The sequence below is a fragment of the Balaenoptera borealis genome (genome assembly GCF_965194805.1).
Source record: "Balaenoptera borealis genome assembly, chromosome: 9".
Classification (NCBI taxonomy): Eukaryota; Metazoa; Chordata; class Mammalia; order Artiodactyla; family Balaenopteridae; genus Balaenoptera; species Balaenoptera borealis.
In genome coordinates, this window is record NC_138873.1 from 117,496,604 (window position 1) to 117,515,327 (window position 18,724).

Sequence of the window (18,724 nt, forward strand, 5' to 3'; positions counted from 1 at the left end):
GACTGCATTTCTGCCAGGAGCAGGGTGGTCCCCAAAGGTTTGCTGCACAGACAGATATAGGGAAACACAAAAGGCATTCATTAAGAACATAAATATGGTCTGTCTCTAAGAGTTTTAATAATAGGTGGAAGTAGCTCTCTGGGCTTGGAAAGTGCCAGATACTTCTCGTCCTCATGTTCACTTTAAGGCTTGCAGTGCCTTCTCCAAAACCTACTGTCTTTGATCTCACTCAGCGTATCTTTTAGCAACATGCTCTTTTTATTAAAAAAGGGAATCAAAATCCTATGACTTAAACCTTGAAGCATGATTAGTTTGTTAAGCCTTTTGTATTTATTTGCATGGCTAAACTGAACTAGGAAAGAAGTAAGTAAATTAACTTTTGTTGAATAATTATTGTCCCATGTTGACAAAATGTTAAGTAACTAAGTCATGGAGGAAGTGCTTGAGGAGATCAGAAAATTAATTATAACTTACCCCGTATTTATCCCTAGGTGATAGAATAGAAAAATAATTGACAGAGTAAGATATATGATATAATGAAAAGTATGCAAAACATTACACTATTTATTTTAAAATATTTAATAATGATTTAAATAATAATTGTCTTACCAGGCATATAGTAAGCTATAATTTGTGGGCATCCCTTCATTTGCCACTGCACATGTCTGTTTTTTCAAAGCCCATCAATATGTATACATACATCTTCATTTCCATTCGCTTTCAGAATACACAAGTTTACAGTTTTTTTATTCATTATAATTTAGGTCAATTCCATCCTCAAGCTATTAAGGGAGGTATGATATTCTCACCAGTAAACTGTCTCTCCATGAATTTCAGGATGAATTATTCCCAGGAATTTTTATTATAGACAAGTAAATCCATTTCAGGTTTATGGATATGTGTTTTAAAGTGTATCTCAGAGGTCAATTTTCTAACTAAGTTTCTTTCCCAAAGCTAAATGTCTAAATTAATTTTTGCTTTAAACCTTACTTGTAAACTAGGCTTCTACCAACTGATGATAATTATTATTTGATAATTCAGTTAAATCAAAAAATGTAGAAAAGGATAAACGATCTAAACATGGGAAAATCAAACGTACATTTTTAACATGGCCTTGTATATTTAACAACTCTGTTTGGTTGAGCAAACTTAATATTAGTAAAATCATAGCAAATATATTTAACATAAATCTGAGAGACATTACTCTGCATGGTAAATTGTTTGGCTTGAAAATAACAACACAATATGGAGGACTTGGTTTTCAATGATTTTTCTTTCAGATCTTGAAACAAACGTCGTCACAAATTGTTTACATAATATTTTGGATTTTTTTTCAATATATACAGATAAATTTTCAGAGATGAGATATGTTTCAGTTCTATGCTCATTCATTATTCTTCTCTTTTTATATTGATAGCTCCTTTTTAATCAAAGTACAGTTGATTTACAATATTATAATAAAATATTATGTTAGTTTCAGGTGTACTGCATAGTGATTCAGTATTTTTATAGATTATATTCCATTAAAATTATTACAAAATATTGGTTGTAATTCCCTGTGCTGTAAAATATATCATTGTTGTTTATCTGTTTTATACATAGTAGTTTGTATCTCTTAATCCCATACCCCTATTTTGCCCTTCCTCCCTTCCCTCTCTCCACTGGTAACCACTAGTTTGTTTTCTGTATCTGTGAGACTGTTTCTGTTTTGCTATATACATTCATTGTCTTTCTTCGTCTGACTTATTTCACTAAGCATAATAGTCTCTAGATCCATCCACTTTGCTGCAAGTGGCAGAATTTCACTGGTTTTTTTTTATGGCTGAGTAATGTTCCATTATATATACATATATATGTATATAAATACATCTTCTTTATCCATTCATCTGTTGATGGATGCTTGGGTTGCTTCCGTATCTTGGCTATTGTAAATCTTGCTCCTATGAACATTGGGGTGCATGTATCTTTCTGAATTAGTGGTTTTGTTTTTTCTGGGTATAATCAGGAGTGAAATTGCTGGATCCTATGATAGTTTTATTTTTAGTTTTTTGAGGAACCTCTATAATTTTATCCATAGTGGCTGCACCAATTTACATTCCCACCAACAGTGTACGAAGGTTCCCTTTTCTCCACATCCTCTCCAACATTTGTTATTTGTAGACTTTTTGATGACGGCCTTTCTGACAGGTGCGAGGTGATATCTCATTGTTTGGATTTGCATTTCTCTAATAATTAACAATGTTGAGCATTCTTTCATGTACCAGTTAGCCATCTGTATGTCTTCTTTGGAACATCTGTATTCAGGTCTTCTTCCCATTTTTTGATTGGGCTGTTTGCTTTTTCTGATATTGAGTTGGATGAGCTGCTTATATATTTTGGAGATTAACCCCTGGTTGATCACATTATTTGCAAAACTTTTCTCCCATTCAGTAGGTTTTCTTTATGTTTTGTCTATGGTTTCCTTTGCTGTGCAAAAGTTTTTAAGTTTAATTAGGTACTATTTATTTATTTTTGCTTTTATTTCCTTTGCCTTAGGAGACAGATCCAAAAAGATATTGCTGTGATATATGCCAAAGATTGTTCTGCCCATGTTCTCTTCTAGGAATTTTATGATTTCAGGTCTCTCATTTAGGTCTTTAATTAGTTTTGAGTTTATTTTTGTATATGTTATAAAATGTTCTAATCTCATTCTTTTACATGTAGCTGTCCAGATTTCCCAGCACCACTGATTGGAGACTGTCTTTTCTCCATTGTATATTCTTGACTCTTTTATTGTCAAATATTGACCATAAGAGCGTACGTTTATTACTGGGTTCTCTACTCTCTTCTATTGATCTATGTGTCCATTTTTGTGCCAATACCATGCTATTTTGATACTGTAGCTTTGAGTATAGTCTGAAGTCTGGGTGGGTGATACTTCCAGCTTTGCTTTTTCTCAAGACTGCTTTGGCAATTTTGTTTCTTTTATGGTTCCATATAAATTTTAGGATAATTTATTCTAATTCTGTGAAAGATATCATGGTTATTTTGAAAGGGATTGCATTAAATCTATAGATTACTCTTGGTAGTATGGCCATTTTAACAAAATTAATTATTCCAATACAAGAGCAAGAGATATTGTTCCATTTCTTTGTATCATCTTCAATTTCCTTCATCAGTGTCTTATAGTTTTGAGTCTAGTTCCTTCAACTCCTTGTCTAAGTTTATTCTTAGGTATTTTATTCTTTTTTGTGTGATTCTAAACAGAATTGGTTTTGTCTCTGGTTTTTTTGTTTGTTTGTTTTTGTTTTGTTTTGTTTTGCTTTCTCTTACTGATAGTTCATTATTAGTATATAGAAAAGCAACAGATCCCTGTATATTATTCTTGTATTCTGCAACTTAGCTGATACAAAAACTTACAGGGTTTCCCTTACATATGACTCTTTGCTTTTCTCTTGCTGTTTTTAAAATTCTTTCTTTAACTTTTACCATTTTAATTGTGCTATGTCTTGGTGTGGGTATGTTTGGGATAATCTTTTTAGGGACCCTCTGTGCTTCTTGTACCTGGATATCAGTTTTCTTTTTTAGGTTTGGGAAGTTTTTAACCATAATTTCATCAAATACATTTTTGATCCCCTTCTCTTTCTCTTCTCCTTCTGGGACCCCTATAATGTGAATGTTGGTACATTTACTGCTATCCCAGAGATCTGTTAAACTGTTCTCATTTTTTAAAATTTGTTTTTCTTTTTGTTGTTCTGATTGACTGAACTCCATTATTCTGTCTTCCAGATCACTTATGTTTTCTTCTTTATCACTTAGTCTGTTATCATTCTTTCTAGTGTGTTTTTTCTATTTCAGTCATTGAATTCTTCATTTCTGATTGGGTCTTTTTTATATTTTCTAGTTCCTTGTTTAAAATTTCACTGTGTTCATTGCTTCTTTTCCCCAATTCAGTTAACACTCTTATTACCAATGCTTTGAATACTTTATCTGGTAAAAAATTTATTGCTGTTTCATTATTCATTTTTTCCAGTGTTTTTTCTCTCGCTTTTTAAATTGAGATCTGTTCCTCCACCTTTTTATTTTGCTTGCCTTTCTCTGCCTCTACGAACTTAAGTGAAACGATTACCTATTTCAGTCTTGAAGGGGTGTGGGAGCATCCCTATACAGACTGTATGCGCCCAGTGCCTTTGGTGGTAGGGCTGGACTTGATGTGGATACAAGTCATGATTTTCTTCAGGGTGTGCTCACAGTTTTCTCCTTGGTAGAGGTGGGGCTGGAGATGGAGGGGCTAGAACTGGAGCCAAGTGTGAGGCAGGACTTCCTCTTTACACAGTGACCACCACTGCCCTGTCAGGGGTAGGGTTTGATCCCAAGTTGCTGGAGCAGAAGCCCTGAGGGTCAGGCCTGAGTTAGTTCTATTCCCTTTAACTGTGTTTTCCCCTCTCCCAGCACTGGACCCTTGTCCCAGAAGAGGGAAGTGCTGAAGCAAGCAGGAGCCTGTGCAGGCTCTCAGTTTGTGTTGGCCACAAACAGAGGTCTGGGCTGTCTCCAACATGTTGCCTGTTCAGGCACCAACATTGTTTCCCTCACTCTGCTCAGATGCAGCCTCAGGTCCAAGTCCCCTTTGTCCCTCACAGAGATCACTTCCCAAGCCTCCATTGCCCCTGCCCTGTTGTGGAGCCATATCACAGGGCAGGTGGGGCACACATGAGCTCTCAGTATATATTGGGTTTGTGCTGTGGTGGACTGGCTACTGTCAGAGTTCTGAGCTGCTTCTGAGGTGCTGCTTGAGTACATGTCAACAATGGTCACTGCTGCCCCACCCAGATGTCACCCCAGAACCAAGTCACCTCTACATCCTACAGCTGAGCTTTTTCCCTGGTCATGGTGGCCCTAGATCCAGTGCCACCCTGTGAAGTGGAGTAAGTGGAACTGTAGTGTTCACTCAGCTCAGGCTGGGGCATGTGCCACGGTGGTCACGGGAAACCCAGCATCCCCTAGAGCAGTCTTCAATCTGCCCTCACTGCCCTGCTTCAGGGGCCAGTGTGCACAGGCTCCTCCTGAGCAGCGTCCAGGCTTCCCACAGCCCCCCAGTTAGTCTCAGTGTTCCTCCAACCAGTCAAGGGGGCTCATCTTCCCTGTGTAGGATCCCTGTGTCTTCCCTGTGCTGGGAACCCAATCTGTGGCTAGAACCGCTCACTCCCCAGGGTGGGTCTCTGACCACATAATCTCCCTTTTCCTCTGAGTCCTCTCCCAGGGTCACAGGTTCTGACCAGATTGTTTGTCTTCCCTTCCTACCCAATTACATGTATATCTCTCTTACAGTCCTGGTTGTACAGGAGTCTTTCTGCCAGTTTCCAGTTAGCTTTCAGTGAGAATTGTGCCACATGTAGATGTATTTTTGATGTGTCCATGGGGAGGGTGAGTTCCACATCTTCTACTCTGCCATCTTGATCTTCTCCTCTCTTGATAGCTTCTTTTAATAAAGTTCACTATTTCTCAGGAAATGTTACCATTTGATATGAATTGGAGTTCTCAGCACATTAGTACACTTTTAAACACCGTAATACTATCAGGGCTGCCCTAATTTCATTTCTCATTCTAGTCCCCACAATATCTTAACTTTTCAACTATCTTCAATTACCGAATACTTAAGGATGACTCACAAAGTTTTATTTTCTGCTTATCAATCTCTCCTAAGTTCTAGACTACAGCTTCCTAGTGGAAGTCTTCACATGGATGTCTTACAGATACATTAAACTTGACTGTCCAAAACTAAACCCTCCTCATTTCTCTTCCTCTGTATTCCTCATTTAAGTGAATGGTATCATTTTATACCTGGTCCTAAAATGAAGAATCTGAGGGCTAATTTTGAGTTCTCCTTCTACCTCTCCCTCCCCATACTTAATTGATCATGAAGTCATGACTACAAATGTTACTTGTAGTGCTATACATGTTATAAAAACTCCATAGACACAAAACATGTGTTATTTGTTATGGAATACAAAAATATGAAAAAAGTGTTTGGAAGATAAAGTACAATATATGTATCAAAATTACTAAAGTTGATGTCTATTGGGAGAAGCAGATAAAACTGGAATCCAAAGATAAAGGTGAAAACGTGGATTCATGTAGGAGCCAATGACAATGGCAGGATGTGAGCTCAGGAACATGATCAATTTAGTCATATTCCCTAGGCTCTTAATTTAATGAATAATACTTGCAAAACCTATTTTTAAAATTTTGGACTATATCATAGAAAACTATTTTTATTCTTATTATCTACTAATTATAAGTTTCTAGTAGGAATTAAAGTAAATTACTACATATAGGGAAAACTAGGTATAAAGATTTGATGCAATCAAATCAAAATAATAACATTATATCAAGCCAAACACTAGTTCGTCCATGAAACAATACTCTTTCAGGTGTCACTGGTTGAGTAATATACTCGTGAAGAAAACAGTAACAACTTCTAATACTATTTACAATCATTATTAAGAATTGAAAGTTTCAGATTACAGAAAGATAATTAGAATGCACTAAATAATAAAGCTTCAAAATATAAAAAGTTTTACATTCACAGAAAGATAGAAAAATGAAAATGCAGTGGACTATATACCAGATGAAGGAACAAGATAAAACCCCAGAAAAACAACTAAATGAAGTGGAGATAAGCAAATTCCAGAAAAAGAATTCAGAATAATGATAGTGAAGATGATCCAGGACCTCGAAAAAAGAATGGAGGGAAAGGTGGAGAAGATGCAAGAAATGTTTAACAAAGACCTTGAAGAATTAAAGAACAAACAAACAGAGATGAACAATACAATAACTGAAATGAAAAATACTCTAGAAGGAATCAATAGCAGAAGAACTGAGGCAGAAGAACAGATAAGTGACCTAAAAAAAAGAATGGTGGAAATCACTGCCATGGAACAGAATAAAGAAAAAAGAAGAAAAAAAATGAAGATGGCCTAAGAGACCTCTGGGACAACATTAAACGCACCAACATTTGCATTATAGGGGTCCCAGAAGGAGAACAGAGAGAGAAAGGACCCTAGAAAATATTTGAGGAGATTGTAGTCAAAAATTTCCCTAACATGGGAAGGGAAATAGCCACCCAAGTCCAGGAAGTGCAGAGAGTCCCAGGCAGGATAAACCCAAGGAGAAACACACCAAGGCACATAGTAATCAAACTGACAAAAATTAAAGGCAAAGAAAAATTATTAAAAGCAACAACAGAAAAAGGACACATAACATACAAAGGAACTCCCATAAAGTTAAAAGCTGATTTCTCAGCAGAAACTCTACAAGCCAGAAGTAAGTGGCATGGTATATTTAAAGTGATGAAAGGGAAGAACTTACAACCAAGATTACTCTACCTGGCAAGGATCTCATTCAGATTCGATGGAGAAATCAAAAGTTTACAGACAAGCAAAAGCTAAAAGAATTCAGCACCACCAAACCAGCTCTACAACAAATGCAAAAGGAACTTCTCTAAGTGTAAAAAACAAGAGAAGAAAAGGACCTACAAAAACAAACTCAAAACAATTGGAACATTGTAATAGGTACAAAAATAGTAATAGGAACATACATACTGATAACTACCTTAAATGTTAATGGATTAAATGCTCCAACCAAAAGGCACAGGCTCCCTGAATGGATACAAAACCAAGACCCATATATATGCTGTCTACAAGAGACACCCTTTAGACCTGGGACACATACAGACTGAAGGTGAGAAGATAGAAAAAGATATTCCATGCAAATGGAAATCAAAAGAAAGCTGGAGTAGCAATACTCATATCAGACAAAATAGACTTTAGAATAAAGAATGTTACAAGAGACAAGGAAGGACACTACATAATGATCAAGGGATCAATCCAAGAAGAAGATATAACAATTATAAGTATATATGCACCCAACATAGGAGCACCTCAATACATATAAAAGAGGAATACATATAAAAGAGGAAATCGACAGTAACACAATAATAGTCAGGGACTTTAACAACTCACTTATACCAATGGACAGATCATCCAGACAGAATATTAATAAGGAAACACAAGCTTTAAATGACACAATAGACCAGATAGATTTAATTGATAGTTATAGGACATTCCATCCTAAAACCACAGAACAAATGTTCTTCTCAACTGCACATTGAACATGCTTCAGGCTAGATCACATCATGGGTCACAAATCAAGTCTTGGTAAATTTAAGAAAATTGAAATCATATCAAGTATCTTTTCCTACCACAACACTGAGATTAGAAATCAATTACAGGGAAAAAACCGTAAAAAACACAAACACATGGAAGCTAAACAATACATTACTAAATAACCAAAAGATCACTGAAGAAATCAAAGAGGAAATCAAAATACCTAGAGACAAATAACAATGAAAATATGACGATCCAAAACCTATGGGATGCAGCAAAAGCAGTTCTAAGAAGGAAGTTTATAACAATATAATCCTACCTCAAGAAACAAGAAGAAGCTCTAATAAACAATCTAACCTTACACCTAAAGGAACTAGAGAAAGAAGAACAAACAAAACCCAAAGTTAGTAGAAGGAAAGAGATCATAAACATCAGAGCAAAAGTAAATGAAATAGAAACAAAGAAAACAATAGCAAAGATCAATGAAACTAAAATCTGGTTCTTTGAGAAGATAAACAAAATTGATAAAGCTTTACCCAGCCTCATCAAGAAAAAGAGAGAGAGGACTCAAATAAATAAAATTAGAAGTGAAAAAGGAGAAGTGACAACAGACACTGTAGAAATACAAAGCATCATAAGACACTACTACTAGCAACTCTATGCCAATAAAATGGACAATCTGGAAGAAATGGACAAAGTCTTAGAAAAGGTATAGCCTTCCAAGACTGAACCAGAAAGAAATAGAAAATATGAACAGACCAGTCACAAGTTATGAAATTGAAACTGTGATTTAAAATCTTCCAACAAACAAAAGCTCAGGACCAGAGGGCTTCACAGGTGAATTCTAGCAAACATTTAGAGAAGAGCTAACACTCATCCTTCTCAAACTCTTCCAAAAAATGGCACAGGAAGGAACACTCCCAAACTCATTCTATGAGTCCACCATCATGCTGATACCAAAAGCAGACAAAGATACTACAAAAGAAGAAAATTACAGAGCAATATCACTGATGAATATAGATGCAAAAATCCCCAACAACATAGTAGCAAACAGAATCTAACAACACATTAAAAGGATTATACACCATGATCAAGTGGGATTTAACACAGGGATGCAAGGATTCTTCAATATAGGCAAATCAATCAATGTGATACACCATATTACAAAAATAGAAGAATAAAAACCATATGATCATTTCAATAGATGCAGAAAAAGCTTTTGACAAAATTCAACACCCATTTATAATAAAAACCTCCAGAAAGTGGGCAAAGGGGGAACCTACCTCAACATAATAAAGGCTATATATGACAAACCCACAGCCAACATCATTCTCAATGGTGAAAAACTGAAAGCATTTCCCCTAAGATCAGGAACAAGACAAGGATGTCCACTCTCACCACTATTATTCAACATAGTTTTGGAAGTCCTAGCCATGGCAATCAGAGAAGAAAAAGAAGTAAAAGGAATACAAATTGGAAAAGAAGAAGTAAAACTGTCACTGTTAGCAGATGACATGATACTATAAATAGATATCCTAAAGATGCCACCAGAAAACTATTAGAGCTAATGAATGAATTTGGTAAGGTTGCAGGATACAAAATTAATGCACAGAAATCTCTGGCATTCCTGTACACTAACAATGAAAGAGAAAATAAGGAAAGAATCCCATTCACCACTGCAACAAAAAAAATAAAATACCTAGGAATAAACCTACCTAAGGAGGTAAAAGACCTGTACTCAGAAAACTATAAAACACTGATGAAAGAAATCAAAGATGACACAAACAGATGGAGAGACACACCATGTTCTTGGATTGGAAGAATCAATATTGTGAAAATGACTATACTACCCAAAGCAATCTACAGATTCAATGCAATCCCTATCAAATTATCTATGGAATTTTTTACAGAACTAGAACAAAAATCTTAAAATTTATATGGAGACACAAAAGACCCTGAATAGCCAAAGCAATCTTGGGAAACAAAATCAAAGCTGGAGGAATCAGACTCCCTGACTTCAGACTATACTACAAATGTACAGTAATCAAGACAATATGGTACTGGCACAAAAACAGAAATATAGATCAATGGAACAGGACAGAAAGCCTGGAGGTAAACCCATGCACCTATGGTCAACTAATCTATGACAAACGAGGCCAGGATATACCATGAAGAAGAGGCAGTCTCTTCAATAAGTAGTGCTGGGAAAACTGGACAGCTACATGTAAAAGAATGAAATCAGAACACTCCCTAACACCATACACAAAAATAAACTCAAAATGGATTAGAGACCTAAATGTAAGACTGGACAGTATAAAATTCTTAGAGGAAAACATAGGCAGGACACTCTATGACATAAATCACAGCAAGATCCTTTTTGACCCACCCCCTAGAGAAATGGAAATAAAAACAAAAATAAACAAATGGGACCTAATGAAACTTCAAAGCTTTTGCACAACAAAGGAAACTATAAACAAGATGAAAAGACAACACTCAAAATGGGAGAAAATATTTGCAAATGAATCAACAGACAAAGGATTAATCTCCAAAATATATAAGTAGCACATGCAGCTCAATATTAAAAAAACAAACCACCCAATCCAAAAGTGTGCAGAAGACCTAAATAGACATTTCTCCAAAGAAGACATACAGATGGCCAACAAACACATGAAAAGATGCTCAACATCACTAATTATTAGAGAAAGGCAAATCAAAACTATGTGGTATCACCTCACACTGGTCAGAATGGCCATCATCAAAAAATCTACAAACAACAAATGCTGGAGAGGGTGTGGAGAAAAGGGAACCCTCTTGCACTGTTGGTGGGAATGTAAATTGATACAGCCACTATGGAGAACAGTATGGAGGGTCCTTAAAAAACTAAAAATAGAATTACCATATGACCCAGCAATCTCACTACTGGGCATATACGCAGAGAAAACCATAATTCAAAAAGACACAGGCACCCTGATGTTCACTGCAGCACTATTTACAGTAGCCAGGTTATGGAAGCAACCTAAACACTCACTGACAGACGAATAGGTAGAGAAGATGTAGTACATATATATAATGGAATATTACTCAGCCCTAAAAAGGAACAAAACTGGGTCTTTTGTAGAGATGTGGATGGATCTAGAGACTGTCACACAGAGTGAAGTAAGTCAGAAATTGAACAACAAATATCGTATATTAACGCATATATGTGGAACCTAGAAAAATGGTACAGATGAACCAGTTTGCAAGGCAGAAATAGAGACACAGATGCAGAGAATGCACGTATGGACACCAAGGAGGGAAAGTGAGGGGTGGGGGTGGTGGTGGTGTGATGAATTGGGAGATTGGGATGGGCATATATACACTAATATGTATAAAATAGGTAACTAATAAGAACCTGCTATATTAAAAAATAAATAAATAAAATAAAAATTTAAAAATATATAAAAAGTTTACATAAATTCTAGAAAAAAAGTGTGTAAATATCCATTGCAATGGGAGATTTTAATACACATTTCACAATTATTGATAGTTGAAACAAAATTAGCAAACTTTTAAAAAGATTTGAAATATGTAATTAAAAGCTTGATTTGTTGGAGATTATATTTCTCAAACTATCACTTACCAAAACGAATTCAAGAAGAAATAATAACATGATACCTATGAATAAACACCACAAAACATGTATATATAAAAAAGTGTAAAATGTTATTAAAAAACATTACAGATAGTGTCTTCATAGGTAAGAAGATACTGCATCATAAAGATGACATTCTCTCCAAATTGATCAATAGATTTAATGTAATTCCAATGGGATTTTTGAGGACTCTTAATCATCCAGATACTTTTGAAAAGAAAAATAAGAAGAGGTTTTAAAGCTAACTGAGGTCATCTGGCATTGGTACAGAAATGCGCAAGTACCAATGGAATGGAATAGAGGTATCAGAAACCGATTCAAATTTGACACATAAAGTGACCATGTAGAGCACTAGGGAATGTACGGACCAGTAAATATTTATTGTGTATCATTAAAAAATAAATGAAATAGGCTATCTACCTCATATTATACAACAAAATTATTTTTTCATGGATGAAAAGCTTTAATGCTTATGTTGAAATGGACAATTTAGAAAAGGGAGAAAATGATATGAAACAGTATTTCATAGAAGAGGCAATAGAAATGATCCATACACATATGAAATATATTCAACTTCAGTAGGAATCAGTGAAACAGTAAAGATCACATTATAATAGTATTTAACACACACTAGTTGCACAAAATTTAAGAAGTCTGATCATTTCCAAAATTGGATTAATGAAGGCTCATATGCAAGTCTGATGGGAGTATAATTTGGTACAGAAATTGATAGCATCTTGAAAGCATGGCTCTTCCAATAATCTATAGAAATTTCATTATGTTCTGTGCACAAGAGATTCTAGAAGAGGCATTAATGAACATATACAAGAATGTCCATTGCATTATTGTTCATAATAGCAGAATCTGAAAATAGCCTAGAGTTTCCTTAATAGGAGATGGATAAATAAAATTGTGTCTTCTTGAAGAATAACATACTGGAGAACAATGAAAGTAAATATAAATTATAAGAATGTTACAACTATTAAAGAAGAGGGAGGAGGGCTTCTCTGGTGGCTCAGTGGTTGAGAGTCTGCCTGCCAATGCAGGAGACATGGGTTCGAGCCCTGGTCTGGGAGGATCCCACATGCCGCGGAGCAACTGGGCCCGTGAGCCACAATTACTGAGCCTGCGCGTCTGGAGCCTGTGCTCCGCAACAAGAGAGGCCGCGATAGTGAGAGGCCTGCGCGCCGCGATGAGGAGTGGCCCCCGCTCGCCGCAACTAGAGAAAGCCCTCGCACAGAAACGAAGACCCAACACAGCCAAAAATAAATAAATTTTTAAAAAAAAGAAGGAGGAGCATAAGAACAATAAAGTCAGGAGAAAGAAAGGGAATGAAAAAGACAAATTCAAGTAGTTGTTACCTCTTAAGAGAAAGCAAAGGGGATGAGATAGGGAATTAACACATAAATTTTGGTAATTTTGATGGTATTCCAGTTCTTGGGTTGAGTGGCTGGGTTCCTAGGCTTTCATTTTGTTGTGAACCTCATAGTTTATACATGCATACTGCACACTTCCTCTGTATAAATTGAGTATTTTTAAGCAACGTAAACAATCTAAAATCATGTGAAGTGTAATCCACCTTCATATTTCTAACCCATAAAGAGTACCAACACACAATAGACCCTTCATACATCATATTTAATAAACCAAAAGATGAACAGTTAAAAACACATTTTAAATATTTACAGTGGAAGGAGAAAGACTTCAAAATATGTATGAAAAGAAGGAAGGCAAAATAGCATAGAACAATCGAGTATTTTGATACAGCACAAAGCCCAAGTTAGGACTTAAAAGAAAGTTTGTGTCTGAGAGGCATTTCTTTTTTTTTTTGCACTTTAAAATCCCTTTAATTGACAGGTGATTGTATGGAATACATACAGTAGCAACGCATTTTAGAGTATATAATGTAAGTAGAAGCAAAATGTATGATAAAAAATAGCACATGAGAGAGGGGAAATGGAAGTATAACACTATTAAGATTTTTTTGTTTTGAGGCACATTTTATAAATTGAACTGTAATTATCACACAGTAAAATTCACTAACTTTAAGTGTACAATTTGATTTCTGACACATGTATACATTCATGTAGCCGCCACCACAATCAAGATATATGACATTTCTATAAACTCAAAAAGTTTCCTTTGCTCCCTTGCAGTCAAGTTCCCTCCCCCAAACCTTAGGATTATGACAACCATTGACCTTCTTTCTATCACTGTAATTTTGTCTTTGCTACAAGTTCATATAAATGGAATTATTATAAAGTATGTAGTCTTTTATGCTTGGTTTCTTTCACTTAACATAACGGTTTTGATATTCATCCATATTGATGTATATATCCGTAGCTCCTTCCTTACCTATGATGAGCATTTGCCATTTTATGGACATACCATAATTTGTTTACAAAGCCATCAGTTGATGGACATTTGGACTATTTCCAGTTTGGGGCTATTATGGATAAGGCTGTTAGAAACATTCAAGTATGCATTTATTTGATAAGCTGCTTTCCATCCTTTTACTCTTAACCTATCTGTGTTTTTACATTTGAAGTGTGCTTCTTGTTGACAACCTATATTTTAGTTGTTGCTTTGTTATCATCTGACAATCTCTGGTTTTTAGTTGGAGCTTTTGGATTATTTATACTTAATGTATAATCTTATACTTTACATAATATATACATAAATAGAAGAACACCTTGAGAAACTATCAAAAATTATTCAACAATCCACAAAATAACCAAACAGAACTTCTAAAAATTATATATGTCATTGAAATGGAAAACTAAGTGGGTGGGCTAACATCCACTTAGTTTTTTACAGTGCTGAAGAGACGAGTAGCAAACTAGAAAATAAAAGATGGCAATATGAAAGAGAGGTTAAAAGACAGGGAAGACTGAGATAGAGAAATTCTCACATACATTTATTTGGAGTTCTAGAAAGAAAGAATGAAGGAAAAGCTATATTCAAAAAGAAAATGGGCTGAGAATTTTCCAGAACTGATAAAATATATGTATCCTCAGTACAGAAAGTGCCACAAATTTCGAGCAAGATAAATAAAACAAGACACTCATCTAGATTTACCATCATAAAACTGCAGAGCACCAAAGATAAGAATAAATTTTGAAAGATAAACAGAGAAAAAGGACATATTACCTACCAATGAATAATAATTACATTGACAACACACTTTTCAGCAGCAAAAATGGAAGCCAGAAAACCACTGAATCTACTCAGCCAGATATCATTTCACTTCCAGGTAAAGAGAGCTGTGCCACTCTTTGTATTCATAACCTTCAAATCTCCTTCTTAGGGCCAGAAGACTAAGGCCAAACAAAAATAAGCATCGTCAAAATCTAAGAGGCAGAATCTATTTGTGAAACACATAACAGGAAATTCAATTCATAAAACAACACTTTCAGGCAGAGGCCATTAGAATTTTAAGATTCTTGACAATTATCAAATACTCTTTAAAGTTACTATTAAATTGCTAAACTTGCTTTTAGGTAGAGTGAAATTCTCAGTACCAGAGTATCAATTACCTCACTTTTATTTTAGGTTGGCGAAGGGAAATTAAAACTAATTACTGTATTTGTGTGGGTGCTACAATTTGTTGAAGGCTTGTAAAGGAATAATGTTCAACTGATAATTCAGAGGAAAAAAACCTTTATCAAATGTATACATTTCTTTGGGGTGGTTTAGCAAATATGTGATTGTTTTACATAAAAGTCTTGGCTAAACCACAGAAAGAGCTATATTACAGTCTAAAAATATGCTTCTCACATGACTCCCATAACATGGCAAGATTTTCTCATCACCACCAAACAAGCCTTTACTATATAATTTAATGGTTTTGAAGCCTTCTCCAGAACCAGGCTACCTTGGTCCAAATCTTGGCTCTAGAAGAGCTATGTGTATGACTTTGGGCAAGTTTCTTAATTCTTCTGTGCCTTAGTTTCTTCATCTAAAAATGGGAAATGATAATAACACTTAATTCATAAAATTATTTTTAGAATTGATGTCCAACATATGGTAGAAAAGTCAATAAGCAATTGTTTCTTAAATATTTTCATGGTATTATAATAAACAAGGGATAATGTGTCAAATAGCATCAATTATCTTTGAGTCTTTATTCATTTTCCCAGACACTGCTTGGCATATGGTGGACACTTGAATAAATATATTTGGGGAAGTTGTTCATCAATTTTCCAATGAAATCTTTTTCAACAACCTATTCACACTGATTGTGAAGAAAAAGGGCACTGAGAAATAGCTGGGGCTGGGGGTAGGGCTGAAGTCTGGGTTGAGGTGTATAATGTTGCAAATATTCTCCACTTTCTGTCATATTGTCACCTTGACACTTCACACTGATAAAAGCTAATAAGCTATTGAAAATTCACTAAAGTCTTGATTCATTCAAACAACACTTATCGAGAAGCTTCTAGACAACAGTCATTGTGCTGGACTCAGTAAACGAAATGGCCAGTTCTGGTGGAGTTGTTGCAGACACAGATAGGAAAAAAAGGCAATCACAAGGGTATCACTTTTTAATAGTTTTCCTAAAAACTTGAAAGTTTTTGGTCCACTGAAAGTAGGAAAGGAGGGGAGTATTTTCTTTTCTGTCTTCTGTTATCTGGGCCAGGAAACAAATTTCCTTACCCCCAAATTTATTTGCGATGTAGTGATGTGTGGTGGTGAGTCAAAAGGAAAATCCTTTCCTGTAGAGCTGTGGACAGCTACCTATAGAATGGAGAACAGTTGCTTTCACTGTTAACATTTAGAATTTTTCCGGCAAACAATGTCATTCTTTTTTATCTTTTCTCTCCTTTTTCTGATTAGAAGTTATTCTCAATTACTAGGACCAAAGACACTAGTTTTATAGAGCGTTAGAGTGTTAATGGAAAAATGACATCTAATACTCTTTCACAAAGGTTAATTTATTGAGGGAATCTTGGTGAGAATTAGAAGCCATATAAACTCATTTATTCTTCCACTGAGCACATACTATATAAAATGTGTGTAAAGTTAAACCTATGTGGTATTAAAAACGAGTATATGTGTACACGTCCACACTGTATGGTTATTCACGGTATTGACTTTAATGGCATATTCGGCTGGATTAAATTTTAGTACAAAGTAAATTTAACAGCTATGATTGCTTATACTATTTCCTGAGGTTGAGCGAGTTCCTTTTTAAAAAAAATCTGGTCATGCAGATATTGAATTCAATGTCTGTTCACTTTTAATAGAGGTTTTATGACTACTCAGTCTTTAAAAAGCTATTCCACAGGAAAATATCATTCCCTTCTCCCTTCCTTCTCTACAGCCACGAACCCAGGAAAAGAGGGATTTAAAGCTGTTTCCAGAAAACACAAAAATATTATGATATGGCATGGGCTGGCTTTCACATCTTACAAGCTGAAACGTGCCTTTGCTAACTTGCAGTAAGCCGTGAAATAATTATGTTGTGGGCTAAATGGCACCTTTCACTTTTCATTTGTGCTTCAACACTCAGTTTTCAGTAGATCATTTAGGGAGGATCAGCATATTCTTTGGAAACGAAAAACACACCCCAGGTCAGGGCAGCACTGCCTGATGGGAAAAGAATGTGGACCACAAAGGTGGTCTTTGTGAGACATGACGACACGCCAGGGTCTGTAACAGAATTGGCAGGCTCACCTCTTCCCCTAGTGTCTGCCCCTGAAATACTAAACTCATCTGTGTTGAGAGGCACGGTTCAAGGAAACAAGTAGCCTTTTAAGACACCCACCCCCCTGCTCCAGAACAAGGATTAATTTCACACATTTAGATGAAATCCTTCAGTAAAGGAGCTTGATGTTGGGCAGCGGGTGTGGTGAAGCACCGTTCTGTTTGTTGATTCTTTTTAATGGAACTAGAACCCCTCAAGTTCAAAGTGATCACTGGAATCATAGGCACATTGACAACTTCTAGAAAGGTACTCAGGGTCCTGACTGCATTATTCTTTTCCATGAGTCGAGCTCTTTTATCAAGAGAGACAACTACAGCATTTTAGACTTGGTGTTCATTTCTTCAGGCCTGTTTTGAAAATGAGGCACTTTGAAGTTCTATAACCTAAACGAAAAGTGACTTTAGTAGTATTTGAAAATATTTTCCCCTTGAAAAAAATCTTAGGGATTTATACCTTATCTAATTACCACATTGAATTCCTTTTCCACTTTTACCTCACAGAATAGGCAGCCTGCAAACCGTAGCATGGCGTTGGATGATCTAAACTGTCACATCTGATTTTAAATAAGGGCCTAATTCCATGGCTAGATAACCTGGCTTTCTAGTTCTTTCTTTTTTAATCTGGTGCTTATGGCATCATTTAAATTCTTTCTGTCATTTTAAAATATTTTTTCCTCTCAATTTATAATTACCACCTTTTCAACCACAGTGGAATCTGCAGGAATGTTCTGCATTAGATTTACGAGGTAGCAAATATCTTTAGCACCTCATTCTTGAGACGATCCAAAATATTTTAAAGCACTGAATTATTATGTCATTACTGTACTGTGGGAAAGAGAAGTGCTAAATAACATTCTTATTTACAGAGGAGGAAAGAATGAATGAAACTTTTCTATCATTGTGTGGTTAATTGGAGCCAATGTACATCACTCTGCTCTAAAATTCCAGAGAAAACTTTGGCATTTTCTAAAAGAATCTCAGTTATTTTCTTTTTTTTCTCTCTTATTTATCATTACATGTAGATTTTTCTTAGTTTTGAAAGGATACATGCACCCCAATGTTCATTGCAGCACTGTTTACAATAGCCAAGACATGGAAGCAACCTAAATGTCTGTTGGCAGATGAAAGGATAAAGAAATGTGGTACATATATACAATGGAATACTACTCAGCCATTTTAAAGAATGAAATAATGCCATTTGAAGCAACATGGATGGACCTGGAGGTTATCATACTAAGTGAAGTAA

At 35.5% G+C, this 18,724-nt stretch overlaps 1 long non-coding RNA gene across 3 annotated transcripts in view; it reads left to right on the top strand.

Annotated features, from left to right (window-relative positions):
* The window catches only part of LOC309634712, a 125,553-nt gene that overhangs the window by 75,665 nt on the left and 31,164 nt on the right, over positions 1-18,724 (top strand). For all 3 annotated transcript variants that reach the window (XR_014248315.1, XR_014248316.1, XR_014248322.1), the window contains one exon: positions 18,501-18,720. This is a non-coding gene — a long non-coding RNA (uncharacterized lncRNA). The remainder of the gene's footprint in view (positions 1-18,500; positions 18,721-18,724) is intronic.